We start from the raw sequence: 17,250 nt of genomic DNA, 5'->3' as shown, positions 1-17,250 counted from the left end.
GCAGCACCAGAGCCTAGAGCGCCGGCTCTGGGGAGCATGACTTACGTCACGTTTTTTACGTACGTTACGTAAGTTACGCAAGTTACGCAAGTTACGCAATTTGGAAATAACTATTCGAGGAGGAAGACAGCGAGCTGCGGTCACTTTTTGAATCAAAGCCCCGTCTTTCCTTAGCCCAGAGGGTAGATCAGGAAATCCAGCTCTATAAAAGCTTGCCCTCCATCCCCTGCAGGGATAGCGCCACACTGTGGTGGTGGAACAAGCAAGATACGCTGCCCTTGCTATCTGGACTGGCTGAAAACTACCTCTGTGTGCAGGCTTCCTGCACCCCATCTGAGAGGGTGTTCTCCACGGCTGGAGACACCATAAGCCCTGAAAGATCCTGTATCCTTCCAGAAAAAGCAGATATGCTCATCTTTCTGCAAAAGAACTGTTAATTTTCCCTACTAATTTTTTATAATTAGTATTTTTTGTTATTTAAAATAGGTTATTATCCCATCATTTGTTATTAGACATTGTTGGTTATTAAGTTTGTTCTTGTATTCATTTTTCATTTAAACACAGATGTTACTCCAGTTTCACATTTCCTGTGGACATCTTGATCTTGTTGAGTTTGTAAGATTGTGCAATAGTTAAGTAAACAAAGTTGATTCTGATAATCAAACTGTTTGTTCTCCTTTTTCCCCCAAATTGGAATCGAAAAAAGAATCGATAAAGAATCGAATCGTTTAATAGAATCGAAAAGGGAATCGGAATCGTGAAAATCTTTTCAATTCCCAACCCTAATGATTATAGCATTTCACATTAAACTTGGTTGGCATAATCTTGGTACTTAAACCTTCTGTGTCTCTATTCTTCAAGCATATGTCTCATGCATAGGCCTTATTTGGGCTCGGCTGTCTGTTTGCTGGACATCTGTGCACTCTTAACTTAGCCTCAGTGCAGAAGCCACTTTTAGCGTGACTTGCTAGACTCACTGTCTTGCTCTGATCTAAAGTTGCACTTCGAGCAGCATGCCAGACCCTCTGTCTCTTTTCTGCAGCATACCAAACTTTTAGACCTTTAAAGCAAGACCTTTATTCAATGTGAAAGACATGTATATATTTTAATAATTGGTGCACATTAATTTCCTACAGGTGCTGTGTCTTAAAGAAAGACTAACTGGCTTGTAGGAGCCAGAATACTTGCTTTGTTTGGTAGGGGGTCAAATACTTGTTTTTCCTCTTTAGATGGTTATCAATTTTTATAAATTCATATGATGTGAATTTCTGGAATTTTCTTTGGGATTCTGTCTCTCACTGTTAGAATGTACATATGATTAAAATTGTAGATTGTTGCATTCTTTGTAAGTGGGCAAACCTGCAAAATCAGCAAGGGGTCAAATACTTATTTCCCCCACTGTAACTCGCTTCCTTTGGCCACTACCCTCTTTCTGCTTGCACAAACACACTCACGTAAACAGTAGGCAAGAGAGACACGGCGGAGATAGCGGCAGTGAAAGAAGAGGTAGGCAGGACAGACGTGGTGGAGAAAAAAGAAGCTGAAGTATGCTTGAGTATCGAAAATACTTGAATTGTTATGTCAGGAAATGAATACTGAATCTAATTGCCATGATGGGTGTGATTTACAACCCTATCCTGCACGGTGTCTTGGATAGTGTCCGAGGTCTGCCACTACAGGTACCAAACGATTTACGCATAGTGTAGAGCGGATGTAGAATTGACCAATCATAGGCCTCCTTTTTCTCCTACCTGCGACGCTATCCGCAACACAGTCTATGGGCACCTACAATTTTGGGGAGGTGCACCAGAATGTACACTCTTAAACCCGGCTTAAAGGAATAGTACACCCAAAACATGATTAGCCTTCATTTTCTACTCACCCCCATGCTGAACAACACTCTGGAGTACTTTTTTGATATCTCAAATGCATCTGGAGATCTGGGAGGCTTCTTGCTGTCTGCTGACATTCAAATAATGGAGGTCTATGGCGCCCGAGGCAGAAAGGTCCATAAAAGTCCACAAAAAACGTGTCAATATTCCTCCATACTGCTTGTCCAATGTATTCCAAGTGTCCTGAGTTGGTAGCGTCCATAATTTACTCGAAACAAAGTCATTTAGAATGTTTTTAGAGCATAAGCAGTAGTGTATCTGATTTCCTAAAAGCGCGCGCCTGCGAGTTCACGAGTCTACGGAAACCGCGGCAGACCAAACCAGATGAAAGTGCGCATTCAGCGTCTGCTCTGCCGATAATGCAAGCGTAGAAGAAGAAATTTGCTGTTTACCTGTGCAAAGAAAGAAACAACGAAAGAAAAATGTCTGAGGACTTCAGTGTTGAGGAAGAGCATGAGTTCTTTGCCGAGCTGAATGCGCACTTTCATCTGGTTTGGTCTGCCGCGGTTTCCGTAGACTCGTGAACGCGCTTTTAGGAAATCCTATACACTACTGTTTATGCTCTAAAAACATTCTAAATGACTTCGTTTCGAGTAAATTATGGACGCTACCCACTCAGGACACTTGGAATACATTGGACGAGCAGTATGGAGGAATATTGACACGTTTTTTGTGGACTTTTATGGACCTTTCTGCCTCGGGCACCATAGACCTCCATTATTTGAATGTCAGCAGACAGTAAGAAGCCTCCCAGATCTCCAGATGCATTTGAGAAATCAAAAAAGTATTCGAGTGTTGTTCAGTATGGGGGTGAGTAGAAAATGAAGGCTAATCATGTTTTGGGTGTACTATTCCTTTAAGAGTGTCTGTAACAAGCTCACTGTTGAAGAAAATGAGCAACAAGTGACATCTTTGTTTCTACGAGAAACAAAGATCGATACAACCATTAAATGCTAATACATGCTAAACAGATGTTTCATGACCAGACATAAATGTAAAGAGTTTGCTAAGCTCTACTGGGGTTTTCTGTTATAACTGGGAATGTTTAAAAGATTTTTTGATACATTTTTACATTCTTCTTCTTTTTTGTCAATATAGGCATCAAATGTTTCTCTTTGAAGAAACACCAAACATAAATGTAATATTTTTGAAAAATTGTTGTTATGAAAAAGTTGTAGCTATGACCTTTAAGGATTTGTGAAAGCTGTAAACACCTATCCTAGCTGTGAGGAATGGGGATAACAGCATCATATTGTGTTAATCTCTTGCTTTAGGACAACCTGCTGTATGTCAAAAAATTGATCAGATAAGAGGAGAGGACATTATGTGGAAATGCTCAACCTTTTAAGACACAAGTCTTATCAAATGTAATGCAGAGCCTCTTCTTATGTCAATCAAGAGAAATCCTGAAAAGTTTCTAAACACATTTTCTGGAAAAAATACTTCTATTTTTAACTGCAGTTTAAAAAAAAATATGCATTAAAGATAAAGAAATAGGTTCTCTCCACTGATTCATGCAAATAGAAGAGTTTTAGCACTAACTGACTGTAAAGTTGAACTACTCAGGTCCTGGTGAGGTTTGCTGTGTTTGACTTTCATTGAACCACATACTGTATAAGTTTCTTTCCATTCATCAGACACACTGGGCGGAGGAGAATTCCAACCGCGGCCGGATAATGAGTAATAACACAAAGAAGACCATCATCAAAGCTTGACAGCCTGGCAGAATGGTGTGACTTTACACATTATGGTCTCTAGCTTAGAGTATATAAAAGCTCTGACTATTGGAGATGTCTTTAAAGAAAAAGTCCGCTCATATTCAGAATTAAAACTTCTGAAAGTTATTTAAATATAAAATTATTTCATACTGTTCAATAAATGATAAGTAAGTAATTTTCATCTGAATGTGCTTTACTGGAGGCATCCATGTTTGTCAAAGAACACTGCTCAACCGGAACTGAAAAGTGAGGGGAAGACACAGCGGTTAGTTCAGGCTCAGTGGGAAAATTTACCCAGAATGCGGTTGTTATAGGCTAACGAAGAAACTGACTGCCAATCAGATTTCCTGTGGTACTTGAACGGGTCGTAGTGGAGATAAATCCCTTTTTCAGTGCAAAGGTCAAACGATCTATTGGGGAAAGTGGATCAAAACCTCCTGTTTGAACCCCAGCTCAGTTTGTAGCTCAGTTGATCCTTCCAGGGAGAGAAGGTCTGAAAAATCCAATTTGCAGGATGACTTCCTGCCGAGAGGCAAAGACAAAAAAAAAGTTAAAACTCAGGTTGACTAAAACTCAGTTTGTCTCAGCAAAACTCAGCTTGGCTAGAGTACCCGAAACTGGCAAACACTCTGGCGTCGAGGTAGTGGCAGTCAGCAGCTTAAGAACTCTCCATTAACGAGGAAGGGAGACAAACACAGAAACACAGACACAAAGACAGGAGTCCCGACAAGTGCTGTATCTGGTGTTTGTCACAACGCGCTATTATCCAAGTCATCTTGAAAACATTCTTCTTCCAAATGTTGGCTACATATTACGGGTTTTTTCTCTGGCCAGAAGTTCGATGGGAAATCCTTCCTCTTCAAGTTGGCGATCCAACGACCAACCCGTCCGTGGAGGATCAGGAATCAGAAAGGTGGAATAACTCTTTTTTTTACTTTTACCCGATGTATTCCAACATCCAGCTGCCATGCACGTGGGCATTGTCAGTTTCACTATAGCTCTGGTGAATTTCAATGGTGAAGTCCTCTGGAAATCTTCAATAATTGTTGTTGATTGCAGATGTGTCTAGTAGTTCCGATTGATTTAGCTTGTAAAGCGGGGAGAATGACACTAGTCTTTTTTTTTTTAAACAGTGTCCTGCCTGGCAATGTGGCAATAAGAATAATTGTCTTGATGCCAAAAAGAGTCCAACAGATTCTACTTTCACAAGTGGAGCAGTACGGCTATAGTGTTCCGCTTGTTTTATGCTTATAAATTGCTTTATTATAATTATCCAGGGAGTTTTACAGATTATATGGACACTGCAATGCAAATAGAACAGGAAAGGAAAAACAGAAAAAAGGGAGAAAAGATGAAAGAAGGAGGAGATAGAAGGGAGATAATGATAAAACATCTTCAGTCTGCTTTATCACCTCCAAAGAGATGTAAAAAGAACAGCACAACCAACGGATATAGTATAAGAGATAAAATAAAGCAAGACCTTGATACTATCGCTGAAGTATAACTAATATTATTTAATCTGACATGTATTCTGTGTTACCTGAAGATAAGAATACGAGCTTTCTGTATGGAAGTGAATCTCTGAGTACCTGGAGCCAAGCACCTGTAGTTGTTAGTGAGGGTGCACTTGTGCATGTAAAGTTTATCCATAGAAAAAAAATGCTCAATAGTGGTTGTGGAGAGCTGAAGAGGCGCCCCCCAGAGCACTGAGTCCAGCGCCGGGAGACCCAAAGCCCCAGGCGCCCAAGGGGACCCCAAGAGCAAAGGCACCAAGAAGGGGCCCGCCCAGGAAATCCGACCCCCACCAAGGGAGGAGGAGAGACAGCCCAGAGGAAGTCCCCCAGCCACTGCAACGCCCGAGCCCCCAGGAGCCCATGGGCCCCAGGGATCTGAGGCCCTAGGGGTGCCCCACCCACCGGCAGGATCCCCAGCCGGGCCTCGCGGAGAAGCCGCCAGGAATAAGCCGGTAGCCACCCGGGCATCCACTCCCAAACCCCGAGCTCCACCAGTGCACCAGCGGGCCCAGGGGCCAGCCAGCGGAGGGAAAGCAGGACAGGGGGAATGGGCTCCACATATGGCGGTGACTTGAGATGTGCTTGGGAGAGGGGGCAGTTCTGACCCCAACCTGGGAAAGAAAGAGAGGAAATAAAAAAAAGGAAAACTCACAGTCACAATCATGCCTTCCCCCCTAGTGCCCCCACTCACACCACACAGAAAAAAAAAAAAACCTTGACGCACATTCACACATAACACTTGGATCCAATAATACCAGGACCAAAGACTCGGCGGCACCGGTGGTTGGTCCCGGGATTACCGGATGACCCAATAAGTGAACCTAAAATCCGGATGGGGGGAGGGGGCAGTGACACTGCCACACCAACCTATCTCATTCTTGCTTAATTGAAAATGGAAGATAGAGCCATGATAGATGAATAGAAACGCACACAAGGATTGTAGATATCTCTTTAAAAAACAAATTTGGAAAGTCTTTTAACACTTCCTTTAAACCATAGGCGTTTTTAGCCTATTTTTGGGGGTGCTGAAGTAACGCTCATTTGAATCAAAGCACCCCTAAAATATCAGTTGTTCTTTTTAAATACTGTATGCTCTTTATACAATAAAAAACATACAAAACTAAAAAATGTGACATTGTAAAAACTATACAGTATTTGGTTATTTGACCCTTTCAGTTATGTTCTAGTTCATCAGAAATAAACAAAACAAAAAAACAAGGAAACAAGCCCGATGGAGCTCCTGAACTAAAATGTTGAGGAAAACGTTGCATTCAGGTGTTTCTGAAATGTTCAGTCAGATTTCTGCACCTATTGATGGTGTGTTGGTGAAATGTTCACCAGCGAGGTGCTCTAATGTGTCTGAGACTGCTTTGTTTGAATATCTTTAAAACCACAACTCTATTTCAATATTAACATTTACTGAAACGTTAGTAAATCTTTTCTAGTTTCTGTCAAGGTTTGGTTGTGGTTTGGAGGACCCAAATGCAGAGGCAGAGAGGCTGAGGAGACGTCTTGGAGTTTAATGGGGAAAAAACAGTAAACAAAGGCAGGAATCCAAAAATCCAACTAATAATAAAAAGAAAACCAGAACTATGGAGACATCTGGGGAAACCAAGCATGAGGAGCCAGGGAGAGACAAGGTAGGAGGACAACAGCATGGGAGGACAGCAAAGACAAGGAACCAACAAAGAGTGAGAGCAGAGGGAGAGCATATATAGCTGACAGAGACAAAGGGAGGGCTAACGAGCTGATGAGGAGCAGGTGTGAGAGGAGACAACGAGGGAGCCAAGGGGAAAGGAACACACACACACACACACACACACACACACACACACACACACACACACACACACACACACACACACACACACACACACACACACACACACACACACACACACACACAAGAGGTCAACAGAGGACAACAGAAAAACATGAGAACTAACATAAATCTAGAAATTACAACAAAACTGGAATAAAACCAATAAAACTAGAAAACAAGGAGCAAAGCAAAGTACAACAGAACCAAGACCATGACAGTTCCTAGTTATTTGAATTTAGAATCCATTTTCTGATTGCCAGTCTAAAGAGGGAGAGGAGCAAAGGGGGAGAAGAGGAGCAAGGTGTGTGCAAAGTGAAAGGTCAGGAAAAACCAGACAGAATAGCAGCAGCTGCTAAACTGGTAAAGATTATTTTACATTTATCATGGAAGTCATTTGGCACCAAAGAGAAAACTCATTTCATGAAAACTGATTCAAATATTTCCATGAAATGATTTGATTTAAAAGCTTTAATTGGTTAGAATATTCCTCTAAAAATGCTGCTTCTTGTTTTGCTGTTTTTTGCACCAGTCTCAGATCAGATGCATTAGTGAACGATGGAGTCAGTTATTAGCTAAACACACTGAACAAGTTTCAAAAATATGTTTAGAAAACAGTGAAATTAATCATGTCTGTCCAGACAGCTCTCTGGGGGCTCAGCACCCCTTAACCTCTGGTCCTAGAACCGCCCCTGCCTTAAACATAATATTTTGCAACTTAATGTTAGTTTGTGAAAACATTTGCAAAACACTGTATTTATGTCTTTTACATTATTAACGACCTTTTGAAAGCAGTTTTTTCCTGTGGTTTCCGCTATGACACGTTAAATTTTTCATAGTTTAGGATTTGGAAAATTAGCTTATACTTTTCTTTTTTCCAAAGATCAGAAGCAATTAAACCAACTGCATGATTCACCGCTGATGCAAACTGCATGACTTCACTGTGGGAGGTGATCCAATCAATAGTGTGAGATGAATGATTTGATGAAGGCTGCATCACGACTGGTTAGTGAGTGTCCCTGTTAGGATGTAGTACTATGAAAGTGTAGTAAAGGAGTGGGCGTGTGATGATGGTGAAGTCTGGACAGTACACTCATCTTCTAAAGTACAGTTCAAACTCAAAGATCTGCCCACCTTTTCTCAGCTTCTCATCACATCTACAGCTCATTCTCAATCCCTCCACATATTTCTCATATGTTTTCTAAAGCCTTGGTTCCCTCCTCCTCACTTCCCTCCTCCACCCTTGAAAGATGGAAATCAGGACAGTTCAGCAGCGGAGGGGTTAAGATGAACCCAGCTTTATGATTGGCTGCCGGCCGGCGGCTTGATGCAGCCTACAGAGCGAGGTAACCAGGCAACCTCAGACAGGGTGAGGAGAGAAGAGGGGCAGAGGACCGGGGAGTTAGAGCAAGAAGCGCCGAAGAGAAGCCTGACATAGTTATGTGAGGAAATGTTGAAAAAGATGTGAGGGAGCTTTGGAGCACTCTAACCGGGATGGGAGACGGGATTACTGTCCCTGCTGAAACACACTGTGGATGTCTGAGGAACGCAGCAGCAGATTAACGCGGGGATGACTGGATTCTGAAAGCATTTTCCTCGAAATGGGAACTAACTGTGCTCAGTTTCACTGCAGTGCAAAGGTAAGTGCGCAAACGGTGCGGAGTGATGTGGAACAGTTGGAAGGTGACAGTGGAGAAAGTGTGCACACTTGAGACGCCTGTGGATTCAGTGCGGCTCCTCTATCTGCAGTGAATTATCCACTACTACTGCTGCTGGTGCATCGGGATTTCACTGTGTGGAAGTGAGTGTGTGTGTTTGGCGGTTGCATAGGACTGACCCCCACCCTCCCCAGCCCACAAAAGCCCAATCCCTCCCACTGACACGGTGGTCAGAGCCGTTTGTCCGCCTTTCGGCGGGAGAAAAGCTGCATTTTCCATGTGCGCTCTTGGTCCTGCAGATCCAGCCTAACAGTTTAACAGCCAGGCGACATAATCTGAACTTTTCTCCCCTCCTTCCTTTCAGAGACTCAGTTTTACCAATGACCTGACTCTTCCATGTGTTTCACTGCTGGATGGCACCACCACCTCCTGCAGGGATAAAGACATATTTGGGCCACAGCAGCCCGTGTGCGGCTTCACAATAACCCATCACACCTTGTGGTGTACATATATATTTATTTGAACTATTTTTGACCCTTATCGGTGCTTATAGCCTATTTGACCTTATGATGTCGAAAATCTGGAGCGAAAAACTTCTTTTACGCACGGGTTGGATGGTTCCTGCCTGGCGCACGGTGGGAGCATGGTTAAACTGCCTGAAACACGGAGCTAATGTTGATGAAGTTTTAATGCAGAAAGGTAGTCAGTAGTCTGTAGACCGCATGCGCCTCTCAGTCACTGGGATCTGGTTGATCGAGTAAAGAGGAGGGGGGGTTGGATGAGCGCAGCCCCGATCAGTGCGCTGAGAGGGGCCCATGCAGGCTCCGCTGCAGCTAAAAGCCGCATTAATCATGAGGCTGAGCGCTGCAGACCCCACTCTGCCTGAAAGGCACTAGACTCACATCAGCAGCAGATGCATTTATAAAACCGACCTTTGATTATGATTGGGAGATTCCCTTTAATAAATATATATTATTTGTATTGAAAAGTTGCATTTTCTAATTGTTTTACTGATCAGCAAATTGTAATAAATAGCCTACTGATCAGGGGCGGATTTAGGAAATGTGGGGCCCTAGGCAAAGACAGGCAGGGGGCCGTCTGAACAGAGAAGACAACACATCAAACAGCCCCATTCTCCAGATAGAGAAATGTTAATAGAATAGACATCCATTATCTGTTCTAGGTTGTGTCCCTCTCTTCTTGTCCCTTTTCTTCTTGTTTTCCTCTCTATGTTTTGTACTCAGCTGACTTTTCATGCTGTCTCTAAAGGAATGAAAGATTTTTTCCAAGCACTAAGCTCACTTAGCTGATTGCTCCTTCCTGTGTTTCCAAAAAGGCCAAAGTAAATAACCCAGTCCTTCTTTTCACTGTAGACAAGCCATGATCTGCTTCTCTGTTCTCCATTTTTCATTTGGATGAAATAATAGCTGCATGAATCATGACAGCAGACAAGATAGAGGAGAGCAGGAGGCGGGGTTACCAATCTACTCGCTCTGGAGAGCAGAGTTCGCTGCTTTTAGATGTTGTCTCCAAAGTCTCCAGTAGCATAAAAAAGTCTCTAGATTTGGCGCTAGGAGCTTTTTAGAAATCAAAGTGCTAGAGGGGTCTGAAAAGTGGCTAAATATAGCGACTAAAGCGCTAAGTTGGCAACACTGCTCTTTGCATGGTTTGTTTTCAAATGGTTTGCTGCTGTCTGTTTGGACCTTTCTGAACATGTGCAGCAAATGGACTGATCCAATATGCTGGACACTGAAGGGGGGGGGCTGAGACACACTTAATATTATCAGCGTTCTGATGGCATTTTAGCCAAAGGATTTTTTTAAATCAAAAACATAATTAATGATAAAAAATAAGGAATGGTTGTGTTAACCATACATGTAAGTAGAGTTTTATGGGCCCCTAGGAACTTGGGGCCCTAGGCAGCTGCCTAGTATTGACTAATGTTAAATCCCTTCCTGATCTTCCAACTCTCTTTTAACTGGATTTATTTTTCTAGAATATTCACTCACTAATCACTGCTGGGAAGGATTTTTGAAATTCATAACCACCCATTCATGTTAAAAAATCTGTCAAGATTGTATTGAAACAGGAAGTGCTTTAATTTTGAACGGCTAATGATGTGTTTATAATAATATTAACTTTGTAAGGATAAAAATGGAGCATGAAAGTTTTATTTATGCTTTTTATATATAAATATATATATTGTATTTTCTTTAATAGGTAAATGGAGCACTTGTTTTTATAATGTCATATTTAAAATCAAACAGACAATATTTGAACCTTAACCTAAACTAATCCTATTTATTTCTGCTATCCAGAAATATTACAGAAAGCTCATGCATAATGTGCTTACCACCATCACCACCACTTATCATTAGCCATGGTTTCCAATCATACTTTGAGCTTTTAGGAATTGTTCTTTTGCTTATATCCTAAAATAACCAAATCAAAGTTGAGGTTTTTGCAATAAAATCAATGCTTAGTTCCTCTCCATGTTTCTTAACCATTTTTACTACCAGTAATGAGAATTTTGTTGTGCCCCTAGTATCAGCAAAACAAAATGTAATTGATTTTCTTTTTATTTCTGATGAACATCGTTTAATTTTTCTAGAAATGGATGCCATGAAGCCAGATGGGAATTACAGTTAAAGAAAAGTAAATGGAAGAAAGTCGGACCATTTGATATGCTAACCTTTGCTGAAACCAACTGAAAACTAGATTCACCATTTGCATGTTATAAAGCAATTCCTGTACCAGTGAGAAAATTATTTGTCATTGGGTTATTTTCATTATCAGATAATTCAATTTATTTCTCTAGCGCCTATTCACAACACAAGGTACTTTCCAGTTCACCAGATCATCCAATCAGATTGATTCAAAGTTTTCTATCAAAGGAAAACCAGCTGATTGCATCGACTCATTGACTCTTCAGCAATCCCTCACACTAAGCATGCTTGTAGCGACAGTGGAGAGGAAAAACTCCCTTTGAACAGGAAGAAACCTCCAGCAGAACCAGGCTCAGTGTGAGCGGCCATCTGCTGAGGCCCACTGGGGTTCAAGGAGACAGAAGCAGACATAGAAAAAGAAGCATAGATACAAAAGGCAACTGTTAACCAGCTCCACAGGCGGCCCCGTCCAGGAAACACACAGCCAGGCAGACGAGCTAAAGAGTACACATCCAGTTAGTCACAGTCAGAGAAACAGGACTACACTGGAAAAATGGCCGATCTCCAACATCTAGAAACAAAGGTGTTGATGGCAGCAGCACAGCTGATATTTCTCTCCAGGATGGAGTCACAGCCAAACAGGAACAGACCAGATGAAGCTACCAAACAGCTCCTGTATGGCAGTGAAAAGCTAATCATATCCAGGGCTGCAACTAACGATCAATTTACTAATCTATTAATCTTTCAATAATTTCTTTGATAATTAACTGGATATCAAAAGGTGCATTAAAGTAGCCTCGTGAGACCATCCTGATCTCGTGAGCTTTCAAGGTTTCACTCACAGATCAGTCTGGAGACTCTCCATTGAAGAACATTTGGAGCCGTTCACCAAACGAACGTCCAGTCAGCGTTGGTTTTGAGGCGGGTTGAGGTGTGACGCAACGAGAACCGCCACAGTTCAGTCTAAAGAGCATGGCGGCTTCAGCCGATGAAACTAGCGTTAGCGGGGCTATCGAGCAAGTTTTATCGGAATTACAGAGTATTTCTTCACTGAAAGAAGAGCAAAACACTGCTCTGGAGGCTTTTCTCAGAGGAAAAGATGTTTTTGCTCTTCTCCCGACTGGTTTCGGCAAGAGTTTGATCTATCAATTGGCTCCTCTTCGTCGTCGCTCTGTTAGTACGTCATATGCTTCGTTGATCTGATTGGTTTATTTGGCCCGTCTATCACCAACATAGGCCAATCAGCTAACCAGTATTTTCGCACCTTCCCAAAATTACTTCAACGGAAGGTTTCCAGATGGATATGCGGAGCAAATCCATCTGGCAGAGTCAGGTTAGCATTAAAGAAGGTTTATTACAGAATGAAGGCGAAACAAATTTACGCTGGATGAGTTCTGGATAGAGCATTTTGAGTTTTTGCAAGATGTTTTTATATTTTTTTTTTGCAGTTTTGGTATAATTACTGCTCTAAGTGGGTCGCTCTGTCAGCTAATCGCATGTGTTAGTCTCTATACTCAAGTTACTATTAATCAGTGACTAAAGTGGTTGACTATTATGACATTAATCGATTAAACGTGATTAGTCCAGTTAGTTGTTTCCGCCCTACTCACAATTATAAGATCACTTTCAGCAAGGTACGTTAACGATTCAAAAGTGGCATCTACGCTAATTAGAAACACTTTGAAGTGTTTTAGACTTTGTTTTACACTTTTACAACAAATAATTTAGACAAGCCGATTGACCTAACAGTCATGCTTTTGGACTGTGGGAGGAAGCCGGAATACCTAGAGAGAACCCACGCATGTTCAGGGAGAACATGCAGTCTCCATGCAGAAACACCCCGAACCTGGAACCTTCTGGCTGCAAGGCAGCAGTGCTAACCACTGCAGCCAACTTTACAAATGTATTATCAAACATCTTGCAGTGGATTTCACAGTGCCCCCTGCTGTTAAACCGGAACAACTGAAGGACATTTTATCCCTTTACTCTTCCTAACCTTTGTCCTTTACAGCTGCTGTGTGTTAAATCTGTTTCCAGCATAGCGCTAATCTAGGTAATCATGAATAGCACACAATGGGATTTATTTTGTTGCAGGGGGAAAAAAGTAAAAATCGGTAAAGTTGTTGCTGAGAAACTTTGTACATATTCTGCCACCTGTAACTGTAGAAATATAGGCTAAGTGTTTCACCCAGTAAATACAAACTTTAATTGAGGATAATTGAACTTTTTTTTTTGTATTTTTGCAGTGCTGTTACTTTGGCTTGAAGTAGAACAGTTACTTATTCCAGCTCTTCCAACAGACCTCTTACTTCTGCCTGTATGGGCCCAGCTGGCGACTCCAAGTTGTCATAGAAACCCACAGAGTATTGTGAGGAAACTCTAAAGAAAACACTGTTGAAGGCCCCTTTTCTCTTCCTCATTCACTTCTCATCTTGTTTTGCTCCATCATCAACCTGCTTTCTTCAGTTTAGACCCTCATCAGTCCACATTTATATAACTAACTTGTATAATTCATTTTTGCCATTTTATGTGAGCAGGTTTATTTCAGTATTTTTAATTGCATTTACTAAAATTTATTCGACTTAATTAGTTAAACTTATTGTTAAACTAACTTTTCTCATTTGTTCTATCCTGGCTTGTGATTAAGGCCCAATTGTTGCTGAAATAGTAATTAATTAATTAAATAATTGTGACATAAAAACCTTTTCCCCGGCAACTGCTAAAGTAAGGGCTGCTAATTATATCACTTTGCTAAATTCACACGAAGAACGACTTGGACTGGACTAATTGTCTGCTTCTTAAATACCACACATTTCCACCCAGTAATGAACATTACTGCTTACATCCTTACATCTTGCAGCTCTACCTACAGTAAGATGATCTTTTAACTGAGAAACACTTTAAGGTTAAGACCCTTCGTTTGCTAGTAGTTAGACTTCTTTCTTTAGCTTTGCAGCTTAGATTATTAACATATAAACTTAAATTGCTGCTCTAACAGAAGCGTTCAGAACAACACAAAGTCCAATTACAGCTCTAAACTCTCAATAGGTTGGCTTAATAACTTGTAATACCAGCTTTGGTCTATAAACATATCTGCAATATTATTTTCTACTATAAACTACAATTGTTAACAATTATCTTTTTCTAATTTTAACTATAATCAAACATTACATTTTCCAACTTACTAATTATTCAAGTCTTTTACTTTTAGGTTCATTTCTTAAAGTGTATTTTTACCATTTCTGTAATTTCCTAAAGTAAGGACATTTTATACCATGCCTAAATTCTACTGTCTCCATGTAGGTTTGCAGGCCTTTGTTTGAACCTCATTCATAAAATCATCCTGTGGCTGTGAATGGAACAGGCTTCATTCAATGATGCTTAATTAGCTCTGATTCTTAAGTTTGTGGCACACAGACGAAGACAAGACATGCTGAATAAATATTTAATTAGAAAACACACTGATTTATTAGTGTAGTACAAGCAGAACATTATTAAAAACAAAGGGGTGAATTTTTTTAATAAAAAGATACATAAGTTTGACTGTGCTCGCATCCTGGTAGCCTGCCTGCCTTTTTTTTCGCTATGGCACCCCTGTGACACTTGTTGCCATGGATACAATTCAACGCTAAAATAAATTGACAGCCTATTCAAGTCACCTGCTCAACACGACGGTGGCGGTTTCTCAATGATGTGTCTTTAATTACAAGGTAGTAAATACAATGAGTAGCCAGCTGCAACCAGATTCAGCTTCTGAGTTAACGAGTATCACACCTGCTGGACCTGGAACTGAAAAATTGGTAAAATTTAAAAGAAATATAAACATTTTGATTTGTTCAGTTAGTTTTTACCACCTGTTCAACAAATATCTATATATTATTTATGGGAGAAAGTTACTGTGTAAAATTTTTGTTAAAGGTCCTATATTATGATACAATTTGAAAGTAAATATTGTTAACATTCAGGCCCCAGAGCATGTTTTTGTTATTCGTGTAGCAAAATTCCTCTCAGGTTAGGCAGGTGGAAGTTAATAATTTTTCCAGATTATAAACTGCTACTTTTCTCCGACGATGGGCTACTGTATAAAACCTCGAACTTAACGCTTCTCCTGACATTTTGAATTGAAAAAGCTTCCTGGATGGGAAGGGAAACATCTTCAAACTTGGAAACACAGTCCACTGGATTGTTTTGAATGTTCTATTTTTGGATTTCCTCCAATGCGTTGAACCATGCAGGTTATACGAAGGTGCAGCTCATCTGTGCATTTTTCCTAACTGTTAAGGGGCAGGAGTTAAAGTTGGAAATTAAAGGACAAGGTGCTAATTTTAATTGAGCACAAGCACATGATAGCAAAAAGCGTGACTGTGAAAAATGTCCTGAATTCACACATTTTGATGTTAATTTGCTGCATGAAGAAACTGGCTTCAACTCCTGCAGAGCGCATATAAAGAGTATATAAAAATATATAAATATATAGTATATATAAAGAGCCGACGAAGCTCCAGCTTTTATTAGAAGCTCTAACTTTTGTATTTCTGTTTCTGTCTCCTTGAACCCCAGTGGGCCTCAGCAGATGGCCGCTCACACTGAGCCTGGTTCTGCTGGAGGTTTCTTCCTGTTCAAAAGGAGTTTTTCCTCTCTACTGTCACTACAAGCATGCTTAGTGTTAGGGATTGCTGAAGAGTCAATGTGTGGATGCAAATAACTGATTTTTCTTAGAAAACTTTGAATCAATCTGACTTGATGATCTGGTGAACTGTAAAGTCCCTTGAGATGACATGTGTTGTGAATTGGAGCTATAGAAATAAACTGAATTGAATTGAATTAACTGCAAGCTAGCATAACCTCGGGATCTAGCATTCTCCTTTAGGGTCCCCTTAAAGGTGGACAGTTCAGTAGATATCAGTGGCTTATATAAGTTTCCAGTTTAAAAAAAAATATTTATTCTGGATGCAGCTCATAGTGATGTGTGTTGTAATGTCTGGAAAATACGGTACATTAGATGAAAGCCATAAGTTTAGCGATGGGCTGCTACAGACCGATCTGTAGAGCTTATTTCCCGTTATGACATCATAAGGGGAAGGCAAAGCTTTTCAAACAGAGCATTTTGACTTCATTCATTTATACTCATTAGTTAAGTAGTAGAAAGGCAATAATAGAGAGGAAAGGGTATTTCAGGACACATGACTGTTATAAAATCTTTAGAATGTGAGCTTCTCTGCTTTTATTATTATTTATACAAAACCGTTACAGGTCTATCTTCCATTATTTCAGAAAAATATGCCTGGTAATGTGTGAAAACACCTACCATTTACCTGTCACCTCAGCAACTTCAGTCCAGGGCGTAGCTGGCGTCCCAGTGCAGGTCTGAATCATAACTAAACAATGATAAATTCCCCTCCTTATTAAGGACAGTTCACATAAACTACTTGGTTTTCTTCACTGTGCAAAAATTCTGCTTTTTTACATGTGAGAAGGCAGTAGTAGTAGAACACGGTGCACTTTTGCTTTTCTGTCTGCTGTATTCTAAACTTGCTGTAACAAGAAACGTATCAGTATTTTTCAGAAACTCCAGTGATAAACACAGATGGAGGGAGAAGAATCGAATAGCTATTGGCTGGCTGCCCTTTGCATTGATCCCCTTCCTCTGCATGCTTGTGTGTCTGTGCTTATGGCTGACATTTTCTTAGACATAATTGGCATCAAGAATACCTTTGCAGACTGGTGGGATCATGTCTGTGTATATCGGGCACCTTATTATTTATCACTGGATGCATTTCCTAATCCTTGAGACACATCATCTGCATTTACCTTTGGTAAAGAGAAAAGTCCCTTAATAAGTAAACAGAGCCCTCCTGGGTGCAATTCTATGTTTGTATAAATCCAGCTGGTTTGAGTCAGACTAAGAAGGCAGTTAGAGCACATTAGTGCCTCTAGTGACTAACGGGACAGTAGTAGTAGGCAGTAGTAGCCAACAAACTGC

At 40.7% G+C, this 17,250-nt stretch overlaps 1 protein-coding gene across 8 annotated transcripts in view; it reads left to right on the top strand.

The window, feature by feature from the left end:
* The first annotated feature begins 8,291 nt into the window (after positions 1 to 8,291).
* Positions 8,292 to 17,250, top strand: part of dab1a (DAB adaptor protein 1a) — a 198,099-nt gene continuing 189,140 nt past the window's right edge. For all 8 annotated transcript variants that reach the window (XM_038268832.1, XM_038268842.1, XM_038268825.1 and 5 more), the window contains exon 1: positions 8,292 to 8,583. The gene's annotated coding sequence lies outside the window, so the exon portion shown is untranslated. The remainder of the gene's footprint in view (positions 8,584 to 17,250) is intronic.

The sequence above is a fragment of the Cyprinodon tularosa genome, unplaced genomic scaffold, assembly GCF_016077235.1.
Source record: "Cyprinodon tularosa strain WSP-4 unplaced genomic scaffold, ASM1607723v1 ctg119, whole genome shotgun sequence".
NCBI classification, from domain to species: Eukaryota; Metazoa; Chordata; class Actinopteri; order Cyprinodontiformes; family Cyprinodontidae; genus Cyprinodon; species Cyprinodon tularosa.
Note: the sequence above shows the minus strand (reverse complement) of the source record. Positions and strands in the feature narration are given on the sequence as shown.